The 14,995-nt window shown below is 39.6% G+C and overlaps 1 protein-coding gene across 1 annotated transcript in view; it reads left to right on the top strand.

The window, feature by feature from the left end:
* Nucleotides 1-14,995, top strand: part of NUDT13 (nudix hydrolase 13) — a 35,932-nt gene that overhangs the window by 5,447 nt on the left and 15,490 nt on the right. The gene's annotated exons all lie outside the window — the stretch shown is intronic.

Here is a 14,995-nt window from a genome sequence, read left to right as displayed (position 1 = left end):
ATATTTATGGAATACCTACCTACTGTGTCTGAGATACTGCTACTGGGCTGTGGAATAACAAACTTTAATTAGACAGTTTCTGCTTTGAAAGAGTTTATAATCTTATTGGATAGAGTTAAAGCATGCACTTGTGACAATGGGAATTCATTCTTCCAATAAATATTTGCCTATATGAGCCAAAGTATGCCTCTATGAGTCACACTATGCTAAGTGGTAGGTATATGATTTCCGCTCTCGTAGAACTTGGAGTCTTTTGAAAGAAACAAACAATATACTAAATAAATAAATAAGTATTGGTGAGTGTAATGAAGGAAAATAACAAGGTGCTATGGAAAAGAATAATAGGAAGGACGTAATTTAGATTCATAACACAGAGAAAGGGTCACTGAAAAAAATGACAGAAGCTGAGACCTGAGTTCGCCAGATGAAGTGTGTGAATAAGAGCATTCTAAAGACAGAGAACGGCGTATGTGTGGACCATGTGGCAAGAGAAAGCTTGGTGCATTTGAGAAGCTGAAAGAAATTCAGTGTGATTGTAGTGCAACAAGCAATGGAGAAACTGCTATGATTGGTATGCAAAGGCTAAATCATGCAGGGCCTGTTTAGTAGTGTAACAAGTACAATGGGAAGGCGTTGAAGTATTTTAAACAGTGAAGTAACATTATGTTGTTTACCTTTAACAAAGGAAAAATGCAGGGGAGAATATGAGTTTTCCATGTCACTGGACATGGGAGTGGGCCTTGGTAGTGGGAGTGATAGGGACTTCCTCCTTAATCGTGAGTAGGGACATGAAAGTCAAGAGATGAGGTATTTCTAGAATGTAGCTGAAACTGGAAACCATTCCAGTCACTATCATCCTGTTGCTATGGCATTGAGGAAAGTGGCTGCAATGGGGTTGCCAGACCACCTACATCATGTGGCCTCAGTGGGGATGCTCGCTTTGGCAGGCGGAATAATACCCCTCAAAGATGTCCACATCCTAATCCCTAGAACATGTGACTATTTACTTGGCAAAAGAACTTTGCAAATGTAATTAAATTAAGGACCCTTATATGGGGAGATTAGCCTGGATTATCCAGGTGGGCCCCATCTGATTAAATGGGTTCTTTAAAGCTGAGAACTTTTCCTAGCTGTGATGAAAGAGATGTGAGGATGGAAGCAAAGTCAGATATTTGCTACATTGCTGATTTGAAGATGGAGAAAGAGGGCCATGAGCCAAGGAATGTGAGAGGCCTCTAGAAACTGGGAAAGACGAGGAAATGGATTCTCCTCGAAAGCCTCCAGAAAGGAATGCAGCCCTGCCAATACTTCTGATTTTAGCCCAGTGAGACCCGTGGCAGAGTTCTGCCCTACAGAGCTGTGAGAGAATAAATTTGTATTGTTTCATCCATTAAGTTTATGGTAATTTGTCATAGCAGCAATAAGAAACTAATACACTCACTTATATGACCATGAGTGAAACAATGGCTGAAGACAATAACAATCCTCAAGGGTCTGAGTAAATTTCCTAATATTCTCTCCTAGAGGTGAATGTAGTAATTAGGAATGAACCCTCACATTAGATAAGCATTCTTGAAATCACAAGAATTATCTGAGGAAGAGGGCTACAGAGAGGAAAAAAGATCTCTCAATAAGCAGTACAGGAGCATTAAGACCTTTAATTTTAATATTAAAAGGCATATGACCTCATATTGTACCCTCCAACAGGTAAAGCAGGACATATTAGTTGCATGAAAATTGTAGCATGGTCTCTAGTTTGGAAAACTGTCACAATAGTGGTATCAACAACTAAAACAAGGAAGTTGGAAAAGTGAGCCGAATTTTTAGAGAAGCTGAAGAGTTGGATTTTGAATCTTACTGGATTTGAAATGACAAGGGCCATCACAGACTTCAAACTTACTCTGCCAATTAATAATGTTTGTCAATATAAAGCAGATTTCCGCATCACAATAAAAACTGATATAAAGGCTAAAAATTCTGATTCTACTTGCAGTTCTTATTTAAAATTGATCCGTGATTTCTTTGGACTTAACTCTGTTCAGCTTGAGTCAGTCACACATTAACTGCACATATCTTTCTGCTGTTGGTTGGTAAGGCAAGGATACCTTCCCACGGTGTTCATTAGTGTTGCTCACCAAATACTTCCGGGATCTTTCCCTTCCCAGACGGAAGCTCTGCTCTTCTCAATCTTCTTTGAAGTTAGTTGTGGCCAACTAACTCGCTTTGGCTAATGCTAGTGGCATGTCTAAGAATCAGAATGCTTTTCACCATGTTCCCTTCCCACTGTTGCAGTTACCACGGAAGCCCATATCAAGATGAAGCCCTCATCAGTCCAGGTGTCTGAGTTCCTACAACGAACAAAGCCCCAAACTCTCTACTACTGCCTTGACAACCTCCACTGGATATGTAGCTCAAGTGAAAAATAAACTTCTGTTATGTTAACTCACTAAAACTTAGAGTTGTTTATAACTGCAGCATTGCCTAGTCTATCTTAACTTAGATACTGCCTAAACAAAGAAAGTCAAGCTTTTCCTTTACAAAACCTATTACCAGAATTTGATTTATTTATTTATTTATGTGTGTGTGTATATATATATATTTTGTTGTTGTTTGGTGCAGAAGATTGGCCCTGAGCTAACATGTGTTGCAAATCTTACTCTTTTTGTTTGAGGAAGATTGTTGCTGAGCTAACATCTAGGCCAATTCCTCTATTTTTTTGTATGTGGGATGCCACCACAGCATGGCTTGATGAGCAGTGTGTAGTTCTGTGTCTGGGATCCAAACCCATGAACCCTAGGCCACTGAAGCGGAGCTTGCAAACTTAACCACTACACCAATGGGCTGCCCCCCAGGATTGGATTTATTGATTATATTTGTACCTGGAATGGATACTGTGGGCTGCCTACCTAGTATTCATTCCACTTCTCGTCAGCCTTATTAAAGCTTTTCAAATTGCCCAGCCTTTTAGCTTGGGTGTGACTTCTACTTCTTAGGATGTAGAAAACTGCAAAGAATTTTGCTCCTACCCTTACAATGAGAAAAAAGCCAGAAGATCTACAAAATCATAAATTTTCTTGACCATATCAGATAGCTGAGGTTGCAAGGCAACCAATTAACCTGAGTTCCAAGAAGAAATGGGACACACAGTTTAGACCTTTGGAAGAGCAAGAAAAAACTCAGCAAAAATTTTAATGAATTGTTAAAGGCCAGTTGTAGGCTAGCATGTAATTTGGGAGCCTCAGACACAAGGGGAGATCGCACTTGCAAGTTCTTCTTACAAGCTAACTGATGCTCAGATGAAAAATTGGAGGCAGGGCAGGAGATCACAAAGAGCCCCTGAATGGTGCAGTCATAAAGGAGGTAATTGGCAGGGGCTAGGAGTTGGACATAAAGCCTCTCCTAGTCCTTTTTCTTCAGATTCTTGTTTCCTATGAAGCAAAAGCCTTAAGCCACTGGATAAGGGGCAGCAAACCCTTTGGCCCCCAGGGCAAAGGCAAAGATCCCTTGTGGATGGAGGAAGTATAGAAGAAAAGCCCTCTATCTTTGGAGGAGAGGCAGGAAACCCACCTGGACCCTCGATCCTAAACTGATAGGAAGATGAGGTCCACTATTGCTGAGGGAAGAGCAGGAAACTCTTGCCCAAGACCAAGCAGAGATAAAAGGCTGAATTGGCTGCCATAGGGAGGCGACACTGAAAAAGTCCCACTTCCTAAGGCCCAGGGACACAGGAACTGCCTAAGACTGTGACTGGACCAGGACAACAAAGAATCTCCATCACAAACCCAATTTAATGCTGAATGTGGAGAGAGAGAGCTCCTCTGTGGCATGAGAACTTAGGGACAATTGAAAGCCAAGGGGGAAGCAGGAACACTGAGAAAAACTCTCTGGCACCCCAGCTCCCACACTAAGCACGATGAAACAGCACCCTCCTGCTAAAGGAATTTGAAGTCTGTGATGTAATAAAGGTAACTAGCAACAACAAAGCCCTAGCTCACCTTCTAACTAGATTGATCCAACCCCCTACATTAATGACCTGAAAGAAGAGGAGGTGTGTTCATTGCTAGGTGTGGACATTACTTACCAGAAAAGAGTACTGTTCTACACACAATGTTGAGAATTCATTAGAAAGCCATGAGATACACAAAATAAACAAACAACCCATTGTCAAGATATAAAGTAAGCAACAGAAATGGACTCAGAGGTGAGCCAGATGTTGGAACAATTATCAGATAAAGACTTCAAATTAGTGAAAATTAACTAGTGAAAAAGTGGACAGCATGCATGAACAAATGAGGAATTTGAGCAAAGAGATGAAAATTATAAGAAAGAGTCAAACGAAAATGCTAGGGGAAAAAATCCCATGATATTCAGAGATAATTCTCTTTGGACTTGGTGTACTCAACACAGCTGAGAAAAGATCAAATCATCCAAACCAATATACACAGAGGAAAAAAAAAAGTGAAAAACAAATAGAACATCCAAAAGCTGTGGGACAATATCAAACAATCCTACATATGTATAGTTGGAGTCCCAGAAAAAGAAGAGAAAATGGGGCTTTAGAGATATTAGCAGAGATAATAACAGAAATAATTCCAAAAATAATAAACTACATCAAACTGCAGTTCCGAGAAACTTACTTACTTACTCTCAAATCGAGGGTGGCCCCTTGCCCTGATAAGCCTAATTCACATCAGTAATGTGACAACCTGTCTTGCCAGTGATTGGTTTAGGGATGAGCACTTAACCCAGGTCCCAAACAATTCATGACGTTCCTTTGACCTCAGAATTGTTTGGATAGGGGCTCAGAAGGTAGAGATTGTAACCTAAATTGATCCAAATCGAGTGCTTCATGGCTGAAGGTAGACATACTCCCTGGATAGGAACAAAAAAGTAAATAGCCCTAAGATCTTCTGGCACCCATTTTTCTACCGTGATGGAAGCCAGCCTGAGGACAAAGCCAGCACATGAAACAGGGTAGAGCTGAGAGAAACTGAGTGAAATCCTAATCCAATGGTATCTGAGCCCTGAACAACAGTTGGATGTTTTAGCTATGGAAGCTAACAGATTCCCTTTGTTTAAGCAAATTAAATTTAAGTTTGCTCAAATCTCAGTTGCACGTAACCAAACACATCTAACTGATGTAGTACGCTAGCACTAGTATTACGAGTCATTTTAGAGAAGGCTCCAACTCAGCTCTCAACTGTTCTCTTGTTTTGAACCAAATTTCGAATTCCCAAAAGTGATACACTTGTTTTCCCAAAGGAAAATAATGGTGTCAAGAAAATATTACCTTTTACCAAGCTACTGTTGTAATAAGGAAGCCTATTTTAGTTATTTACTTGTTGTGTCATTCAACAAATATTTATTGAGCACCTACAATATTCCAGACATTGTGTCAGGTTTTGGAAATATATTAAGGCACAGTTATTTATTAATTTTGGTTGTGAATGATCTATGAATAGGATGATAGCTGTATCAGACTCCATTTGCTTCTTTCCCATTTTCTAGAATCTTTCCTTAGCAATGTATCATTCTTTGAATATAAATAGTTTAAGTCCTAAATATTAAATATTTTCAAGTGCTATAGCTTGCAGGGGAATATCCCAACAGCTATTCTGTCAAGCATAGGAAATGTTTACAAATTTTTTAAATATTTCACTGAAAATAATGTTACATTTCAGAAGAATGCATCTGTTTATGAACAAACAGCATCTGACTTTGTTGTCTGAAAGATTTGTAGAGCTTGGCCAGTCCATGCATTCTGCCACCCAAGTAAACTTGTCAAGAGCCCAAACAAACCAGGCGAGAATGCCAGAAATCTCAACTTTGTTTGGTGAAACAAGACTCAGAGTTTAAGACCTGGAATTCATTCAGTCACAGAATTACAGTATTTGGTAGGAGGAAAAACTTTGGGTCTGGAAGGAGCACTGGTAGAATCAGTGAGCCCAGGTCCTAGTCTACCATTGACAGTATAGTAGGGTATCCCGGAGTGAATTATTTTAACTTTTATGCTGAAATTTCTTCATCCACCAAATGACCATAATAATATTTGCCCTACTAACCACACAAAGACATTTTGAGAATCAACTGAGATAGTTGTTTTGAAAATTCTTGGAAAAGTCTGAAGTACTACATTAATATGAGTAATCATCATCGGATGCTGTATCATATAGAATTGTGTGAGGTTTTGTTTTGTTGTTTTTTTAATCATAGAGCCAAAGTTGATGAGTTTTACACATTTTTTAATGACTGAAAAAAATTATCAAATGTAATGATTAGTTCTAATCTTAATTGGTACAAGGGGTAAAGAGAAGGATGCTTACTTATCACATCTATAATTAGCCTATGGTTAATGTTCGTTCTTAAATCAATCCTGAAGTTAAAGAACACTACTGCATATCCTATACCAATCTAAGGAATACTTTTTAAAATTTTTTTTAAGTTTTTTGTTTGTTTGTTTGTTTTTGAGGAAGATTAGCCCTGAGCTAACTACTGCCAATCCTCCTCTTTTTGCTGAGGAAGACTGGCCCTGGCTAACGTCCGTGCCCATCTTCCTCTGCTTTATATGTGGGACACCTACTACAGCATGGCTTGCCATGCTGTGCCATGTCTGCACTGGGGATCCGAACTGGTGAACCCCGGGCTGCTAAAGCAGAACGTTTGCACTTAACTGCTGCGCCATTGGGCTGGCCCCTAAGGAATACTTTTAACAGAGCTACGGTGGTAGATTGATTGCACTAATAGTCCCAAGTCTTCCCTACTTCCTGTATCCACTCCTGTGTAGTTAAAAAATTTACCTTGCCTAAAATGAGGTCTGGCTTTTGCCCTCAGTTTCTGGGAGGTAATCTCATGCCTGATAGAAGCACTTTTGTTTGCCTGGAGGCCTTGGGTCAAACTGGATAGTCTAACACTGTGATTTAGGGTAGGGGGTTTGGGTAATGGAGCCCCAGTAAAAACCCTGGACACCACTGCTTGGGTGAGTTTCCCTGGTTGGCAACATCCTGTATGTATTGTTATACATTGATGCTGGGAAAGCAAAGCATCCTGACTCTATGGGAAGAGAACAATGGAAGCTCCACATTTGGTACTTCCTCGGACTCCACCTTAAGTGCTTCTTTTCATCTGAAAGAATTAAAAGAAGCTGTAAAAGAAGCTGACTTTAATCTGTATCCTTTCCCTGCAATAAACCATAACCATAACCATAAACCATAACCACGAGTATAATAGCTTTCAGTGAGCTCTGTGGTCCTTCTATCGAAACCACGAATGGTTTGAGGAACATCTCAACTTGCAGTTGGTATCAGAAATGAAGGTGATCTCTTGTGGGGACCGTTCTCTCTAACTTTGTAGTTGGCCTAAACCCCTCACAACATCCTTTGCCACGTAACCTTGTAATACCCTCCCATTGTAACTCTGACGGTATGATATGCTTTGACTGTGATGCAAACAGAGACTTGCATTTTTCCACTTGTGCTTTGCCCTCTGCCATCATCATCAAAAGAATGCGCCCATGCTAGCTTGCTAGAAAATGAGACACATGGAGCACAGCCAATTCATCCCCAGTGTCCCAGGCAAGACCATTTTAGATTATCCAACAGTGCACCAATCCTAGACATGTAAATGAGTCTGACCAAGATCAGCAGATTCACCTAGTCAACCACTCAAGGTGTGTGAGTAGTAAACACTTGTATGTCTCTGTTGAACAGACATTTCTCCAAAGAAGATATACTGATGGCCAATAGGCACATGAAAAGATGCTCATCATCGCTGATCATCAGGGAAATGCAAATCAAAACTACACTAAGATATCACCTTACACCCATTAGAATGACAAAAATATCTAAAACTAATAGTAGCAAATGTTGGAGAGGTTGTGGAGAAAAAGGAACCCTCATACACTGCTGGTGGGAATGCAAACTGGTGCAGCCACTATGGAAAACAGTATGGAGATTCCTCAAAAAATTAAAAATAGAACTACCATACGATCCAGCCACCCCACTACTGGGTATTTATCCAAAGAGCTTGAAGTCAGCAATCCCGAAAGTCCTATGCACCCCAATGTTCATTGCAGCATTATTTACAATAGCCAAGACATGGAAGCAACCTAAGTGCCCATCAACAGAAGAATGGATAAAGAAGATGTGGTACATATATACAATGGAATACTATTCAGCTGCAAAACAGAACAAAATCATTCCATTTGCAATAATATGGATGCACCTTGAGGGAATTATGTTAAGTGAAATAAGCCAGCGAGAGAAGGATAATCTCTGTATGACTCCACTCATATGAGGAATTTAAAATTATGGACTAAGAACAGTTTAGTGGATACCAGGGGAAAGGTGGGGTGGGGGGTGGGCACAAAGGGTGAAGTGGTGCACCTACAACACGACTGACAAACATTAATGTACAACTGAAATTTCACAAGATTGTAACCTATCATTAACTCAATAAAAAATAAATAAATAAGGGGGCTGGCCCCGTGGCTGAGTGGTTAAGTTCACGCGCTCCACCAGTGTTTCGTTGGTTCGAATCCTGGGTGCAGACATGGCACTGCTCATCAGACCACGCTGAGGCAGCGTCTCACATGCCACAACTAGAAGGACCCACAACGAAGAATATACAACTATGTACTGGGGGGCTTTGGGGAGAAAAAGGAAAAAATAAAAAAAAAAATCTTAAAAAAAAAAAAGTCTATGGATGTTCCACAATTTAGCTTTAAAAAATAAATAAATAAATAAAAAATAAATAAACACTTGTATGTCTCTGTGATTTTGTGGTTGTTTATGAATCATTATTTTGACAATAGATAACTAATAACAGCTACTTCCTAAATTTGCGTTGAAAATTAGGAAACTAGTTAGGAACAAAGTATGGATAATGTAAATCAGGGGAAAATCTCCAAATTCTTTTCATCCAACATTGAAAACTTAATGATCATGTATTTTTATAATTCTTTCATTATAAAATATTAGAGATTTAGGGATATCTCCAACTGAGGCCTGGAGAATTGAAATCATCATCGGATTCGGTAACAGAAAAAATTACATTTGTTTTGGGAATATAAGCACACAGTGTACACTGTCAAATACTCTGAACTCCTCTGGATGTTGGGTACAGATGAAACTATACAAGACACTAGAGAAGTGAAAGTTAGCTATCGTTATAACCCGTTCTTGAAAGCCTTTTGACAGATCTTTAAACTGATAGTGAAACTGATGATTTTGTATCTTTTTCTTTTTTAACTTCTGTCAAATTTCTGATGGAATTACTATTGACTACAATGAAATGGCCCACAGGTAATCATATTTTTTTTAAAAAGGGATGGGTGAAGAGGAAAAGAGTAAGAGTTCAATTAACAGGAACTGGAAACCCATACTCAGTCTAGTGACTGCCTTATGCTGACAAAATCATGTATTCAAAATAATTTTGACCTTGATATACCCTAATTGTTCTGTTTCATCTTGTCTTCCAGCTGAGTATGGCCTTCAGTCTTTGTTCTATTCGCTGCTATGTGTTAAACATTACTCCATGTTTGGAGTAGAAGGAAACCAGTGATTTATAGTACCACTGGCCATGCAAACAGACAGGACTCTTTGCCAGTGACTTATTATTTAAGGGGCCCTCATGTAAACCTCTTCCTGCCCCTGTCTGCTAAGATTATTTCTTGTTCCACATAAAGTGAGGCAATATCCAACTTTAAGCCTGCTTACAAAATGAACTTGTAATTGCTCTCCAAGTTTGCTCAGGTATGCCCTACATCCTAATGTCCACTCCTGTAACTGGTCAAAAACTGAGTAAATGGGCTGTTGTCTCACATGCTTGCATGCTCATGTATTCACATACACACACATACACACATCCCATACATACATGTATATGCATAATTAATTTTTGATAGTAGAGACAATATGTTATTCACCATTGTATCCCTAATTCTAACATGATGCTTGGCACATGATAGGTTTGCAATAAGTATCTGTTCAATGAATTAATACACGTCTTTAAATACATTGTTATTTTCACCATCTAAAGCTACACTGAGATTCAATGACTTGAGGCTCAGTTTGTACCCTTAAAAGAGTACAGGAGCTCACCCCTAGTGGTTAAGTTGAGCGTGCTCTGCTTCAGAGGCCTGGGTTCGGTTCCCTGGTGCAGATCTACACTGCTCTGTTAGTGGCCATGCTGTGTTGGCAGCTCACATACTAAAAAAAGTAGAGGAAGATTGGCACAGATGTTAGCTCAGGGTGTAGCCACCCCTGACACAGGAAGGGTTAATAATCACTGGAAAAGGCTTGCCAACAAACTGTGACCCGGAGGTGAGAAGGCCGGTTAGCCAATGACGGGTAAGACCTCCGGGGGGTGCAACCTAAGCCAGGCGGCGGCTGCCCAGGGGCACAGATGGAGAAACGATATCGATATAGGGAGCAGGAGGGACCGTTGCCTAAGAGACCTTGCCTGCTCCGAGATAAAAATATAGGAGCACAGCAATAACATGATAATATCAAAACAGAGGCCAAGGGAGGGCTCCTTGAGAAATGACTAAGAATTCTTGGCATTCGCTAATTACTTCATCCAGAACATCTGTGTATGTTTAACAGATGTAAGCTATGTATATATTGAAACGCTGGTTATAATAAACTCAGAGTGGCTATCAGCCCTCTCCGCATCTATCCTGATGTGTACATTAGATTGTGACACTGACACAGGGCAAATCTTCCTCAGCAAAAAAAAAAAAAGTATACAGTATTAATTTATTACATTACTACATGATTAAGCAAAAGCCATTGCTTTGAACTTAAGCATATCTGAGGAAAGACCATTTTTACCTCATGACCTAAAAAAACTATGAGGCTTTTAGTTATTTATACCATATTTGTTGTATTTACTAACCATGCAGTCTAATTGTTTAACACAATTAATTATTTGGTTGAATATTTTAAACAGTTAATTGAGATATAATTCAAATAACATACAACTTACCCATCGAAAGTGTGTAATTCAATGATCTTTAGTAGATTCAGAGAATTGTACAATCATAACCACAATCAGTTTTACATTTTCATCACCTCAAAAGAAAAAAACCACCTCTGTTCTCATTAGCAGTCACCCCTCATTCTTCCCAACGCTACCCCCTCCCCCACCCCTAGGCAACCTTTAATCTACTCTGTCTCTATAGATCTGCCCATTCTGAACATTTTACATAAATGCAATATGTGATCTTTTGTGATGGATTCTTTAATTTAGCACAATGTTTTCATGCTTCATCCATGTTGTAGCAGGTATCAGTACTTCATTCCTTTATATTGCTGAATAAAATACCATTGTATGGATATACCACGTTTTGTTTATCCAGTCATCAGTTGATGGACATTTGGATTGTTTCTCCTTTTTGGCTATTTTGAATGATGCTGCTATGAAAATTTGTGTACAAATTTTTATGTGAACACATGTTTTCTGTTCTCTTGGATATATACCCACGAGTGGAATTGCTGGGTCATATGGTAACTGTATGTTTAACTTTTTTTTTTGGTGAGGAAGATTGCCCCTAAGCTAACATCTGTGCAAATCTTCCTCTATTTTGTATGTGGAATGCTGCCACAGCATGGCTTGACAAGCAGTGTGTAGGTCCGTGCCCAGGATCCGAACCCGGGACGCAAAGCAGAGTGCATGTACTTAACCACTACACCACCAGGCTGGCCCCTATGTTTAACTTTTTGAGGAAGTGCCAGACTGTTTTCCAAAGCAGCTACACCGCTTACAATCCCACAAGCAGTATATAAGGATTTCATTTTCCCCACACCCTCACCACTCCTTGTCATTATCTGCCCTTATGATTGTGGCCATCCTAGTGGGTATAGTGGTATCTTGTTGTAATTTTGATTTGCATGTCTCTGATGGCTAATGATGCTGAATGTCTTTTTGTGTACTTATTGGTCATTTTTGTTTCTGTTTTAGAGAAATGTCTGTTCAGATCCTTTGCTCATTTTGAAATTCAGTGATCTTTTTATTACTTAGTTCTGAGTGTTCTTTATATATTCTGGATACAAGTCCCTTATCAAATGTATGACTGGCAATAATTTTTACCATACTGTGGGTTGTCTTTTCAAGTTCTTGATGGTATTGTTTGTAACACAAAAGTCTTTAAATTTTGATGAAGTTCTATTTTTTCTTTTGTTGCTTGTACAAAAGAGCTAGCTGGGCCCCTCCCCCCCAGTGGCACAGCGATTAAGTTCGCACGTTCCGCTTCTCGGCAGCCTGGGGTTTGCTGGTTTGGATCCCGGGTGCAGACATGGCACTGCTTGGCAAAAACCATGCTGTGGTAGGCGTCCCACGTATAAAGTAGAGGAAGATGGGCACGGATGTTAGCTCAGGGCGAGTCTTCCTCAGCAAAAAGAGGAGGACTGGCAGTAGTTAGCTCAGGGCTAATCTTCCTCAAAAAAAAGAAAGAAAGAGCTAGCTAGGATTTTGGTAGAGATACATTGAATCTGTAGATCAATTTGGGGAATATTGCCATCTTAACAAAATTAAGTCTTTCAATCTATGAACATGAGATTATTTGCATCATTCCAATATTTTCCAATATTTATGTTCAGCTTCTCTGCCCCATACCCAGTCAGAGATATAATTCAGGTCTACAGTAGATTATGGTAGTCAAAGGCACAGGTTCCGTCTGGGTTAAAAATCCCAACCCTTCTACTGAATAGCTGTGTAAATAGGGAAAAATTGTTTACCTTTTCTAAATCTCTATTTTCTCATCTGTAAAGTACAAATAATAATACATATCTCATAGGATGTGATGATTAATGATAAACATGTGAAAACTTTCCATAGTGTCTGGAATACAGTAAATGCTCAATTAATCTTAGTTATTTATCTTAGTCCATTTGGTCTGCTATAACAAAATACCACAGACTAGGTGGCTGATAAACAACAGGAATTTACTTCTCACAGTTCCGGAGGCTGTATGTCCAAGATCAGGGTGCCAGCATGGTCAGGTTCTGGTCTGGTTCTGGTGAAGACCCTCTTCCAAGTTGCAGACTGCTGACTTCTCACTATATCCTCACATGGTGAAATGGGCAAGGGAGCTCTCTCAGGCCTCTTTTATACCGGCATTGATCTCATTCATGAGGGCTCCACCCACATGACCTAATCACCTCCCAAAGACCTCATATTCTGATAGTATCACATTGGGTATTAGGATTTCAACATATGAATTTTGGGGGGATGTAAACATTCAGAGCTATTTTTATTATTACAGCACTTAACACTTAATTGCTCAAAAATATAGTTATTTTGAATTATTATTATTATTATTATTTTTGGTGAGGAAGATTGGCCCTGAGCTAACATCTGTGTCAGTCTCCCTCTATTTTTTGTATGTGGGACATTGCCACAGCATGGCTTGACAAGTGGTGTGTAGGTCCATGCCTGGGATCTGAACCTGCAAACCTGGGTCACTGAAGCGGAGTGTGCAAACTTAACCACTACACCACTGGGCTGACCCCTATTTTGATTTTTAAAAAAATTATTAGAGCTCTAACTTTCACTAAACATGCTTCCTCATCTCTTTGGAATTCGCTGACTTTATATCTTGTTTCCCTGAAATTTTCTGTGCCTCCCTTAAGGATAATGAATCAATCTGATAAAAAGCTTGGGTTCATGTGCTAATGCAAAGGTTCAAAAGAAATGGCTGGTCAACTAACCACAGCTACTGCTCTTCCTACCCCTGCATCTTAGGTACATATCAACAATGACATTCAGGATTTAATAACTCTTATCCCCTACTGTCTAATCTCCACACCCAGAGTGATTCTTCTGTAAGTCAAATCTTCTCACTCTGCTGCTCAAACTCTTCTGTAACATCCCATCCCTCTCAGAGTAAAAACTAAAAGCATTATAATGGCCCTATAAGAATTGTAAGACATGTAAGGCCCTACATGATCTGGTGCTTGGTTATTCTTTGACCTCATCTCTGACCACCACGCTTTGTCCTAGCCTTTCCTCAAACCTGCCAGACACCCTTCCACCCCAGGGCCTTTGCATTTGCTGATTTTTTCTGCTAACAAATCTCTTCCCATAGATATCCACTTGGCTTCCTTCCTCAGCTCCTTCAGGGTCTTTGCTCAAATATCACCTTATCAATGAAGCGGACCACTCTATATAAAATAGCAAAATCCTCCCTCCTCTTAGCTTGCTTTAATTTTCTTCCTAGCACTTATAACCACCTGACACATTGTATATTTACTTGTTTGCTTGTTTGTTTCCTTCTCTAGGATGTAAGTTACACGAGGACAGAAATTTTCATGTGTTTTGTTCTCCGCTGTATCCTGTGCCTGTAACAGTCCCAGGCACATTTGGTACTCATTAAATATATGTTGACCTGCCTTCAAAACTGTCTTCTCCTATAAGCAAATAACTTTAATATTAAGAAGAGAAGAGAGCAGCACCAAAGTACTTCTGCTGGGAGACTGCTTTCAGTCAGACAGAATCCTCTTGCCTTGGTTGATCAAGGAATGCATTCTAAGTTCAAACACACCTACACAGTCTTGTCCTTTTAAATTGACAGAATTTCATGAAATGTTAGAGCTAGTTCTAAAATGGGCAGACAGAGATAGAATTAGAGCTACAGAAATGTTGAAAGGTATCTGATTTCCCTCCCCCACCAAAATATACTTTCTCTGTATGAGGAGGGTTTAATGACATTATCCTTTTGTAACTCAAAAATGGATCGAATGCTACTCTACCTTCTCAAAAGATACAGCTGTTCTTCTGGTAATCGATTTAGAAGATCTTGGAAGATCATGCTTTTGATAACCATGGTTAACTGCATTTGGAGGGCACAGCAGCATGCCTGGGGATTGAACTATAATTCCCAGAGTGCAACTGGGGATTCTGGGAAAGTGTGGCAGAGGCATTGACAACCATGGTTAATTTCAGAGAGCTTAGCAGCTGGCATGAAGACTGAACTACATTTCCCAGAATGCATGGCTAG

Source organism: Equus quagga, chromosome 2 (genome assembly GCF_021613505.1).
Source record: "Equus quagga isolate Etosha38 chromosome 2, UCLA_HA_Equagga_1.0, whole genome shotgun sequence".
Lineage (NCBI taxonomy): Eukaryota > Metazoa > Chordata > Mammalia > Perissodactyla > Equidae > Equus > Equus quagga.
Note: the sequence above shows the minus strand (reverse complement) of the source record. Positions and strands in the feature narration are given on the sequence as shown.